Consider the following 12553-nt stretch of genomic DNA (forward strand, 5'->3'; position numbering starts at 1 on the left):
GGTCATGTATGGATGTGAGAGTTGGACTATAAAGAAAGCTGAGCACCGAAGAATTGATGCTTTTGAACTGTGGTGTTGGAGAACACTCTTGAGAGTCCCTTGGGCTGCAAGGAGATCCAACCAGTCCATCCTAAAGGAGATCAGTCCTGGGTGTTCATTGGAAGGACTGATGCTGAAGCTGAAACTCCAATACTCTAGCCACGTGATGCGAAGAGCTGACTCATTTGAAAAGATCCTGATGCTGGAAAAGATTGAAGGCAGGAGGAGAAGGGGACCACAGAGGATGAGATGGTTGGATGGCATCACCAACTCAATGGACATGGGTTTGGGTGAACTCCATGAGTTGATGATGGACAGGGAGGCCTGGCTTCCTGTGGTTCATGGGGTCACAAAGAGTCGGACACGACTGAGCGACTGAACTGAACTGAGGTACAGCATTTAGCCTACCCTGACAAATACACTAAATATCTACCTAGTCAAAAGTAAACTAATTTTTAGATAACCAGTGAATTCCTTGGAATATGTTTTATGGGAAAATATATTTTGTACAACTGCTGGCAATTTCAGAAAAAAGGCCATAAAAATAAATAGGTAAAATTTTATGTATTCTCTAACTCATACAACATTGAGAGCCACATATGTTACTTTACCAACATCTACCTCTTGCGAGCTCCTGGCAAAACTCCTGGGTTGTGCTCTTAATCAAGCATGGTATAGTACAATGGAAAGTGCCTTGTATTTGTAATAGGAAGACCAATATTCCAGCTTCTGAGATGCTACTGATCAGTTATGTGGCCTCAGGAAGCGTTTTACCTCTTTGATGTCCTTTTTTTTTTTTTAATCTATAAAGGGGGGATAATAGTACCAATCTTCAAGGGTAAAGGATTACACTGTAAGGATTAAGTAAAGCAATATCTGTGTGGTAGATTGCTGTAATCTCACCCGTGCTTTCCCCTTCCCTGTATCTATACCTTTCGCCAGATGATTCTATTAACACAACTCCTCCAACAAAAGGAGTGAGTGCATTTCCCCATATTGACACTGAGTTCAGCCATGTGACTTCCTTTCACCAGTATCGGAACCCTAGCACGCTTCTGCCTACTCCTGTGCTTCTTGCATCAGCTCTTCCATCACCACGAGAACACACCCGGGTTAGCTTGAAGGAAGACAGGAGAAGTGGGTCAGATCTGAGTTATCCAAGTCTTCACAGCGGAGGCCATTCTAGGTCAACTGACAGCCAGCTGATCTCTGGCTCTATGACCAATATAGCCGGACAAGATCAGCAGAGCCGCCTAGCAAACCTCCAGACACGTGAGCCGTAAATGCTTATTGTTGCACGCCACTGAGAGGTCACAGTTGTTTGTTACACAGTATCACTGTGGCAGCAGGTAACCAATGAAATAGAGTACGAAATTAGGCTCCTACAGACTGTAAACTACTGCACAGATGAAAATTGTTTAAGTTCATGGGCGAAAATGTATATATATGGGGCTTCCCCAATGGCTCAGCAGTAAGGAATCTGCCTGCAATGTAGGAGCTGCAGAAGATGCAGGTTCGATCCCTGGATTGGGATGATCCCCTGGAGGGTACAGAAACCCACTCCAGTACTCTTGCCTGGAGAATCCCATGGACAGAGGAGCCTGGCAGGCTATAGTCCAAAGGGTCGCACAGAGTTGGACACAACTGAAGTGATTTAGTATGCACAGCACATATATAAATACATATATATATATATGTGGAGTCTTGCCCCAAAGCCACAGGTGTGAGACCTGGTACCAAGGCCACAGAAGCAGAGTCCAGAACCAAGGTCACCTTCAAAGGTGACTGAGCCCCTTTGTAACTGTTGTCAAAAGCCCCCTGATCATCACCAGCAGACTTTCTGACCCCAAATTAGGCAAAAATGCCCACTCCAGTAGTCACTCTATAGCACCCTAGAAAGTGAAGTCAATCAGTCGTGTCCGACTCTTTGTGACCCCATGGACTATAGCCTACCAGGTTCCTCCGTCCATGGGATTTTCCAGGCAAGAGTACTGGAGCCCCAACCAATCACCTAATGCTACCCTTCCAGCAGGAATTTTCTTTGTTTCAGGGTTATAAAAATTGGCTACTAACCCACGAAAAGCATCAACTCTTCCTGTTCTGTGAGAAAGTCGACCCACTGCTTGCAGCGTCCTATAACAGAGATAACAGTATTCTTTGTTCTTAATAAACTCACTCCCTTCTGAAATGCTGTGTCTGGAAATTCTTTTCCAACTCGAGTTTGGACTGCCCCAACATATATGTATATATATATATTTATATATATATACATGTATATATATTTAGTATATATATCATATATATGATATATATATGATATATATGATTGATATATATATACACACATATATATCAACATATATTTTTATATATATATATATATATATATCTCCAAGGACTCCCTTGGTCTATGAGATATTAGAGCCTGAGAAGAAATTTCATTGAGTCCTGATTCAGAGTCTTGAGATCAAAGTCTGAGTAGGGCAGAACCTTGAAAGTGAAAGTGTTAATCACTCAGTTGTGTCCCACTGCTTGTGACCCCATGGACTGTAGCCCACCAGGCTCCTCTGTCCATGAAATTCTCCAGACAAGAATACTGGAATGGGTTGCCATTTCCTTCTTGAGGGGATCTTCCTGACCCAGGGATCGAACCTAGGTCTCTCGCACTGCAGGCAGATTCTTTACCCTCTGAGCCACCAGGGAAGACAGAACCTTGAAAATGGTCTAATCTACCCTCTACCTGTGTATATAGACTCCTGTTTTCTCAGCCACATTGATTCTCTTTTGTACATACTGCACGCAGGTTTGTTCCTTCTAGCACTTTTATGCTCTGACAGTTATAAAAACTTCACCTTTAAATCTTGCCCTCTCTCTAGCAGTCCCTGTGTTAGACAAGCCAGGAGGCTGGGTCCAGTTCCGTTCTTCTCAATTCACCATTTCTCTGCCTTGGCCTCTGTTGGTTATGCTCTGATCATGCTGTGAGTTACAATTTTCTCAGATGCCTTCAACATGCAGCCACTTTACAGACTAGAAGCTGCTAATGCTGTTTCATTTATCATGTTTTCCGGCATATTGCATTCATCTTAAATATCCAGCTTAATTCACACAAGAACACCCTCTCTGAATATAGGAGGGCTGGTCTACAAAAGCCCACAAAATAAGCATCCTCCTAGCTTCCAAAGGAATGAAAAGCCACAAGAATAAATTGGAAGAGAAACCAAGCAAGCTGTTTTTTATTTTCTAGAGGAAGGAAGAAATTATTCAGCCTGACTCAGGCCTCTTTCAGGCACCTCACACATTATTATCGCTGAACATTTGTTATTATTTTTTATTATTTTTCTTAACAAGCAGGTAATCTGAGATGGACCTTTTCTTCCCTAAAAGGAATAAGGAAGATTTCCAGGTCTATTTCTGCATCCTAAATGGTATCTTTACCTTACTAGCTGAAGGATCTTTTTTTTCCTCTGAGAAGAAGGCAGGAGGCAGAGTGCCTGTCTAGAAAGTGACAAATCAGACATGACGTACACACAGACCCATTACTTCTGTCATATTTCTCCTCTTAACTTTTCTCAGCAATTAAGGTTTCCATGAGCCTCCCACTCCTTTTCAAATCCTGCTCGTGAGGCAGTTGTAATTAAATCCCTTGATTTCCCAATGCTTCTTTATAAAGTAACTTTATATTAGAAAAGTTGTCTTTTAAATTTCCCCAAACACCCTTTCCTGACTCAGACTGTGATGGGCAACAACAATCTCTTCCTCCTTCTCTTTGGTGTCTAAATTCAGGTCAAGGATTGTCTCCTCCAGGAAGTCTTCCTTGATAACCTAACCCAGCCTCATTTTAATGCTCTTTCTCTGGACTCCCATGTCCCCTATACTTGCCACTATCATAATATTTACTACACTGTCTTATAGTCTTCAATGTCCTTATTGTCTCCCACACTTTGCATTCATGGAGCTAGTTTTGGCAGTAGAATTCTAGAGTAGGAACATGGACCAGTTGTTTATCAACCCTCACAGCAACTGTTTTGTTCCCCATTGAAAGTATTCTCAATGTGTAAGCCTAAACCCAGCACTGCCTTTGTTTCTGCCTTATTTGCATCACAGTGAGAATACGATTGTGATGATTTACCTGGAAATGAGCTTCATGGGATCTTCTGAAATCATCATGTTACCAAATAAACTTTGACACCACATTTGTACTGGGCACTGTGGTGGGCGATTGGGGGAAGGTAATAAGGAAATACAAAACTAGGTCTCAGACAACCAGAAATATATTATCTACTTGGATATATATAAAACACTAATTAACATGAGGGTAAATGAGTACCAAGTAAGTCACATAGATACAATAGCTAAGGGAGACATTCAGATAGAAGGAGATTACTGGAGTAAGCAGGGCTTCCCTGGTGGCTCAGTGGTAAAGAATTCACCTGCCAAGCAGGAGACACAGGTTCGATCCCTGGGTTAGAAAGATCGCCTGGAGAAGGAAATGGCAACCCACTCCAGTGTTCTTGCCGAGGAAATCCCATGGACAAAGGAGCCTGGCAGGCTACAGCCCATGGGGTCACAAGAGTCAGATACAACTTAGCAACTAAACAAAAACAACTGGAAAGAGAGGAAAGTTGGAAGTGTTTTCAACGCAGCTTTACAAAAGAAGCTATAACTGGGTCTTGAAGGAACAGCATAAATGCAGGCACAGAGGTGGAATCTGCACTATTTCGATTTAGACAATAATAAATAGACTTTTTTGGCTAGCATGAAGGCCTTGTGATGAGGAACAATGCGAAATTAGGTTCCAAAGCCAGATCATATTATTTTCATTTTCCCCCACTAAAAGAACTGTCCAAGTCACCTACTTTTAAGAGGCCCCATCAAGTCCATGTCCTGAACAGGAAATGTGTACTTAGCAGGGTGCACATTATTACATAACTCAACCACCACCAATGGCTCTTCAAGAGCACCATGTTAACTCTTGGTTAGCCAAAAGCTATCTTTCTAGTCTGTGCTCTACCTCATTCAACCAACCAGTAGAGATTGCACACCCACTAAGTTCTTCTTTCTGAACTGAACTCCCTAAACCACTAAAAAATGAAGGAGATAGAATTCCTAATTTCAAAGAACATATTTTTGTCTTATTTTTCTTTTTCCATACTTGTCTATCTCCCACCATTTTTTATGGATAGTATCCTTTTAGGCATTTCATCAAATTTCAGACCTTCTGCAGCACTTCCCTGTTAAACACATTGTAATTACACTGGTAGATTTTAAAAGAGAGGAAAGAAGAAAACAAGAATTGCTTTGGCTTTGGAAATGAAACGGTTACATTCAGAGAGCCTTCTTTATAATACTAGATCTATAGCTATTCTCTCCTCAGTGGTTAAGAATTGGTTCTGTCTGCCAGAAAACTTTTTTTGCATCTCTCTCTGATGAGAAATAAGACATCTCTCTTCTTGTCTCATGGAGAATTGAAATTGTGGCCAGGCCAAGATAACACTGTCCAACTCATCCTTCTGAGCTTAACTTCTACCAGCCCCTGAGCCAGCTCCAAGGCAGCATAGCATGCCTGGAAAACCCTCCTTTTCACTGCGCCAAGCCATGTGTCTCATCATTTAAGGAATTCCTAAAATCCCACCCTCTCTGTGGTCCTTAAGACTTCAAGAATAACCAAGTGCTTCCCCTCAACAGAAACTGCCTATTCATCCAAGCCATTGGCCACTTTCCCTGATTGATTACCACTCCAATCCCAGCCCTTCCCACCTCATCCCTAAACATATGTGCCCTTGAGCTGGCCTTACTATAAACAGCCTACATTTTAACTCATCTGTGGCATCATGAAACCTTTCTGTGGGTTTAAGTAGTCCTGGGTTTGCTGGGATGCAGGGAGCTAGCCCTGTGGGGGCTTGTTTTCGAAGGGCATTGGGAGAAGCCTACACCAAACAAGCAAGCACCCATTCACACATTATTTTCTTATAACAACTAGAAAAAAATAGCATTTCTATAGTATTGATAAAATGCTTTCATATCCATGACCTTAGTTTTTTCTCCAACCTTACTCTTCAAGTTAGGATGTATCTTATCATCTCCTAATAAGGAAATGGAAGTTAAAAGAGGTTAAGAAGAAAAAAGAGGTTTAAAAAAAAAGAAAAAAAAGAGGTTAAGTTGTTTGCCTTTGATCAAGTAGTAAATGGTTCTAGGAAAACTATTTGGGACTAACATCATCTAGGCCCTTCACCTGACACCATAAAGCAAAATAAATCTCAGATGGATTAAAGAATTAAACATAAAAAAGTAAAACTATTAACAAAAAGAGAAAATGTAGTTGACGATTTGCCTAATCTCTGGATGAATAAAGAGTTTTCAGGCATAAAAACACTGGAAGAGATGGCAAAAGGAGAAAATTTAATAGATCAGTCTACATAAAAATGTAAAACTTTTACTTGTCAAAAAATCAAATAAAAAAACAAGCAACATTCTGAGGGGAAATGGTCAGGCTATTGTGGCATAGCCTTGCTCAGTCTCAGCTGGAGCCACCTCAAAGTCCAGGAGGGACTTCCTGGTGGCCCAGTGCTTAAGAATCTGCCTGCCAAAGCAGGGGACATGAGTTCGATCCCTGGTCCAGGAAGAGCCCAAACTAAGCCCAAAACCACAACTAGTGAGCCCACATGCTGCAACTACTGAAATCCGTGTACCCTAGAGCCTGTGCTCCACGAAAAAGAAGGCTCCACAATGAGAAGCCTGCACACTACAACCAGAGGGGAGCCCCAGCTCTCCACAACTAGAGAAAGGCTCTGGAGCAGTGGAGATCCAGCACAGTAAAAAATTTAACTAATTTTTTTTAAAAAAAGAACACAAGAATGTTGACACAAATGCTGAGGCCAGTTCCAAAGGAGTTAATAGCTGGACGCCAGGTCTCTCATGAAGGGAGATGTGAATAGCACATCTACACAGAGAAAAGACTCGAAATACACTAAAATGTTGACAGTAGTTATGGAATTATAAATTATTTTTGTTTTCTTCTTTATCTTTTCCATATTTTCCATAATTTGGCAAAAAAAAAAAAAAAACAATAATCGGGGAAGAAAAGGTGTTATATTCAGGAAAATAGGCCTTTTTATTTTAAAATGAGGATTATCAAGGGATTTGTGTTTTCCTTAATCTCTTGTTCTTATCGCCACACATCGTTTGAAGGTGATAGTCTAATATATCCATAGTTTGCCTGGAGACATTTGTGTCAGGACAAGACCAAGCTTTAAATTACACACGTATACACATAGCACTTGGCTCACTGTCTGAGGTCTTTGTTTCCTTCAAGGTTTATATGAAGTTCCAATTTCTCTCTTGAAACAACTGCATTGGGAGGAAGATAAAGAACTTGGAGTTGAGGGGCAAAGGAGTTCACAATTACAGTCTGCTGTATGCAGGGCTGGGGCAGGGGTTTCCAGCACTAGCACCGCGTATCTGGGGTAAATTGTACCATTACCACTCCACAAAAAACAAGGTTCAGAGTCAAGTCTATTGCCGCACGTCTAGTGAGAGCTGAAGATGGGATTCACTCCAGGTCTGGCCCCAAATCTTTGCTCATTCATCTACACCTCAACTCCCTTCAATCAAGGTATATCTATATCCTGCAGCTCAGCAAATCTGGGGGAGCTGAGCATTGGAAATGCCTTGGCAGGCACTTTGGAATTCTGTTGAGAGTCAAGGGATGATTGCCTTCTAAGAATGACCATGACCAAGGTGCCAGATGACTTTGGACAAATTTATCTTCTTGCCCATAGAAAGAGTAGTTGGAAATAGTAGTTTCAAGAAGGCTTTGCTGTTCTTCACCTCTGGCTCCCTTAATATTCATTTATATATGTGTGAGAGGTGTGTCAGCAAGCCAAGACCACTCATTGTGCTGCAGGGAAAACAGAGGGCTTGAAACAGTTCCCTGTGAGTGCCTCACCAAAAACTGCCGAAAAGTCCACCACATGCCAGCAAAAGCATAGTAACAATCCAGACGCCAATGGACAGAGGACTAGTTAAGTGATGTTGTAGCCATACAGTAGAATGCAATGCAAATATGAAAAAGAATTGGCGGAGTTATCTAGCACTTTCTATGCTGGGCTTCCAAAATGCCACACTCACGTTTTTTCTCCTTCCTCCCTGGTCATCCCATTTCAGTCTCTGTAGCTGGTGTAGCTGGTCTCCCCTCTTCCCAACCTCTCAATATTAGAGCAACCCAAGAATCAGTTTCAGCTTTCTCTTTACATTCTCTGAATTCAATCCCTGATGGCTATCTGGGCCCAAAGTTTAAAATATCTAATGACACCCAAATTTCTATCTCCAGCCCTAACCTAAGCTGTGCCCCCAGACTCATACATCCTACTGGGACAGGAAACAGCCACCCCAAGTGTAGCCCTCCTAAGCCAGAAAATGGCAGTCCCCACCTTACTGGCCCCTTCACCCCCATTTCCCCCATTTTAGTAAGTGGAGAACATTCACCCAGTCGCTCGGGTCACTTTGATTGCTTTCTCTCGCACCCCGTATTCTGCAGGCTCTACTCTCAACATATAAATCTACTGTTACCACCCTGGCCCAAGCCACTGTCACCTGCTTCCTGATTATAGCAACAGCCACCTGGTCCTCATCACTTCCACTCCTGCCCCTTGACAGTCTGTTCACCACACAGCAGGCAGAGGATCTTTTTAAAACAGGCCAGCTATTATCCGCACCCCCAACCAAACCACCCGTGGATTTATATATCCCTTAGGACCTCGTGGGCTGCGTCCCCTGACTGCCTCAGTGACCTCTTTGGCCCTCACACCCCCATCTCATTCTTTCCCAGCCACAGCAGCCTCCTCCTGCCCCCCTAACATGCTAGACACATGTTCATCCTCTTCCTTCATATATTTCTGCCCACCTGGCAAACTTGGCATGGTTATGCCTCTCTTTTATGTCATCTCCCCAGACTGGCCTTCTTATCTAAGAGACCCTAGCACGTCTATCCTTATACTGCTTTTATTTTCCTTCACAGCACTTCTCCTTACCTGACCTCATATTACATAATTACTGTTTACTTGTGCATCTCCTGATATTGTCAATAGAATGTCAAGGAGGGTGGAGATCTTGTCATGCTTTTCTACTGCTATATATTCAGGGCCTAGAACAGTCTGCACCTCAGAAGACACTCAAAGTTATGTCTAAATAATTAATGAATGTATGTGTGCCAGGCTACAGTCCAAAGGGTTGCAAGAGGCAGACATGACTGAGCGACTAAGCACGCACATGCTGTGACAGGACAATCTCTAACATGTGTGTTAGATAAAGCCAAGTGAGGATAACACCCAGAGTACGTCTAGAAGGACACACAAATCATAAAAGATGGTCGTCTCTGTGAATGAAGACCGAAGGTCGAGAGTAGAAAGGAAATGCATTTTTCAGTGATAACTATTGGACTGTCTGAATTATTTCCATGTACATGAACTACCTTCTCAGTGGAAAAAAGGAAAATCCCCTTGTGTCTGGCCACTTATTGCTCTAATTGGACACATTTTTTGATAGGACACCACAGCCTCCCTTGTTGTCCTACCAGGGTCCTCAAACACCTCCAGTTCACCTTGATTTCTCCAAATGGACCACCACATCCTCCAAGTTTTGTTTTAGTTTAGTTTTGTTTTGCAGGGGGAGGTTCCCTGCCACAAGACCAGAGACCAGAATTTGATTTCACATACCTACACTATTCTGACAGGTTCCACTCTCCTCCCAGGGAATCTCAGAGCTTTGCTGTGTCCAAGTTACCTATCGCCTGCTCTCCCAGTGACTCCTGGCTGTTCCACACCTCCAGACTGCCAAGTCTAGATTGCACCGATCTCAGAAACACACGTTGTCAGCTTGGACAACACTACTTGTAAAGGACAGCTGGGATGTGTCTTTCAGTGGGAAGGGAAGGGGCTGTTTCCTGCCCTGATGCTTGTCCCCGGCCTAGGTCCACAGAACCTGAGAGCCAAGGCCATAGCTCCTGTATTTCTCAGATGATCAAACCAAAGCCTAGAGTGTGGCACTTGCCGAAGATTGCATGGTGAGTTAATGAAGCACCAGGACTAAATTCAGGTCCCAAATTCCCAGTTCTAGGCTCTTTCCAACAGGATTGCCATCAGGGCGGATCCCAATTAGACCACCCCTCAGCTCCACACTTGGCTTTTAGGGGAATTAAAAGATGGGGAGGGAGGAGAGCATGGTCTCAGCCAGAGCAGCTCCAGGAGGCTCTGAAGGAGCACTGGCCTCTCATGGATTTTACCAGGGCTGGGGACCAGCTCCTGAACACACTTAGGACTTCTAGGGACATGATAGTAATTTCCTCTGACCTCAGCCTCCTCACAGACCACAATACACAAGTAATATCCCTTTCAGTCTCCAAAATCAGGTATACTTTAAGTTGACTGCAGAAACCTCTTACCTCTAAAGAGAGAAAGAAATTAAAGTATTGCAAAAGCAGAGGGTGTTAAACAAAACTACTCTTTCTCCTGGTAATGCCTAATCAAAGAAGAATGTTTAAGAAAACACCAAAGACATGGGATTCCATTTGTAATGGATTTATCCATCAGAGATTACATACTCACACATGCTCTCGTGGTCAAAATAAGCGATAAGCTTTGGGGGTTGCAGGTCTGCTAGGGAAAGAGTCAAGAAGCACCTTCAGGTGTAGCCTTCATGTAATGCTCCCAAGAAACTTAACTGTCAGGAGTTTCCCATCCAGTGTGGGAGGTGGTGATCTCAAACAACCCAGGGTCGTGTGCAAAGAGATCACCTGCATTTTTTCTGCTCTGTGAGGCTGTGCTGAAAGTCTGTAGCCACCCAGCCTCCTAACACACACTTGGCCTGCTTATTGGGTCCCCTAGCCTTGTCTGCTAATCTTGCGGTACTCAGAACCACAGATTATCTGAGCATCTTCTTTCTGTGGGATGGCCTTAGCTGAGCAGTTCTTTTGGAATTCTTTTGAGACTGGCTCTAACCTCTAAGTGTTAAACAGCTACTAACAACAAACTAAATTCTAATGTACCAGCAAACTAGTAATTATTACTGCAATTGCTATTTCTTTGGGGGAACTTACATTATTGTATTATTCTGTATTGCTGTAGTACAATTTATCAATAACTAATAATAGTTCTAAAGTCAAACAAAAATAATAGCTACTACCTTTTCTAAATGCTGTCCTATATGTCAGGTGCCCTATTAATTACATGGCTGAATACCTCAAAAGGGCTGTAGGAATGGATAAAGTATAATTATGTCCATTGTACAGATAACAAAACTGGCAAGCAGTTCAGTGAGCTGCCAATCACACAGATAAGTTGTATCTGCTTGACTCCAAATTTCATGTTTTAACCACCACGGTATATGACCTCCCATTACTAAGCATTTATAAGACACTATTAGTTAGCATCATAGAGCAAGTGATTCTTTGGTGACCTCTAAGTTTGACCTTTCTACCCATTAACCAAAGGAGTATCAGTGAACTGTAGTTTTAGCTTCCTGCTACTGCTGCCCGTATGCAAAGATGATTTCCTTCCACAGGACGTTGTGGAACTATCATATACAGCAATGCAGAAAAGACCAGGGTCACAGTCACTTCAAAAATCTTTATGGACCAGCTCCCCGCTGCCCTGAGCTCGGCGGGCTGGCATTGGGCAAGCAGAGCAGGTCTGTCGGTCTACGTGTCAAGTGTTGCAGCAACTCACTTTGCAGCAGGAATCGGGAGGAGGAGGAGACAGCAAGGATAGGCTCAGGAGCAATGATGCCCAAAGAGGAACAAGTGCTGAAAAATCTCACCATGTAAAATGCCAACGAAGAAAATGAAAAAAAGGATGAAAAGAGCAAGATGCTAATAAAGGAGAGCCTTTGGCCCTCTCTTTGGGAGCTGGAGAATATTGTGTACCTAGAGGAAATTGCAGACGGTTCCATGTTAGGCAGCCTACATTATAGATGGGACATGACTCAGAGACTTGGAAAGCCACAGGTGAGGATGAGAGAAGAGAACATAGAAAGGATTGGGGAAGAGATGAGACAACTCATGCAAAAGCTGAGGGAAAAGCAGTTGAGTCACAGTTTGTGGGCAGTTAGCACTGACACCCCTCACCATGAACATAATGATGAGTTTTGCCTTATACCTTAAATCCTGATGTTAATAGGGAGACACACTTGCTTCCTAAACTTACATGTTCATGATGTACCTTTGTCATAAACCTTTTGATGCCACTCATTTCTGGTGGGTCTCAGATTACCAGCTTCTAGTTGAATGTTTTGACCCAGTCTGTAAGATTTTGTTAACAGGATAATTTTACCTGTTTCCTGACAAGATGCTCACAGCAGGATCCTCTATGACCCACCTCCCAGAATGTTGGAAATAAAAGCAAAAATAAACAAATGGGACCTAATTAAAATTAAAAGCTTCTGCACAACAAAGGAAACTATAAGCAAGGTGAAAAGACAGCCTTCAGAATGGGAGAAAATAATAGCAAATGAAGCAACTGAC

The 12553-nt window shown here is 42.7% G+C and overlaps 1 pseudogene; it reads left to right on the forward strand.

Annotated features, from left to right (window-relative positions):
• The first annotated feature begins 11812 nt into the window (after positions 1-11812).
• On the forward strand, positions 11813-12193 carry LOC104997303 (annotated as a pseudogene).
• Positions 12194-12553: the final 360 nt, after the last annotated feature.

Source organism: Bison bison, unplaced genomic scaffold, assembly GCF_000754665.1.
Source record: "Bison bison bison isolate TAMUID 2011002044 unplaced genomic scaffold, Bison_UMD1.0 scf7180017864305, whole genome shotgun sequence".
NCBI classification, from domain to species: domain Eukaryota; kingdom Metazoa; phylum Chordata; class Mammalia; order Artiodactyla; family Bovidae; genus Bison; species Bison bison.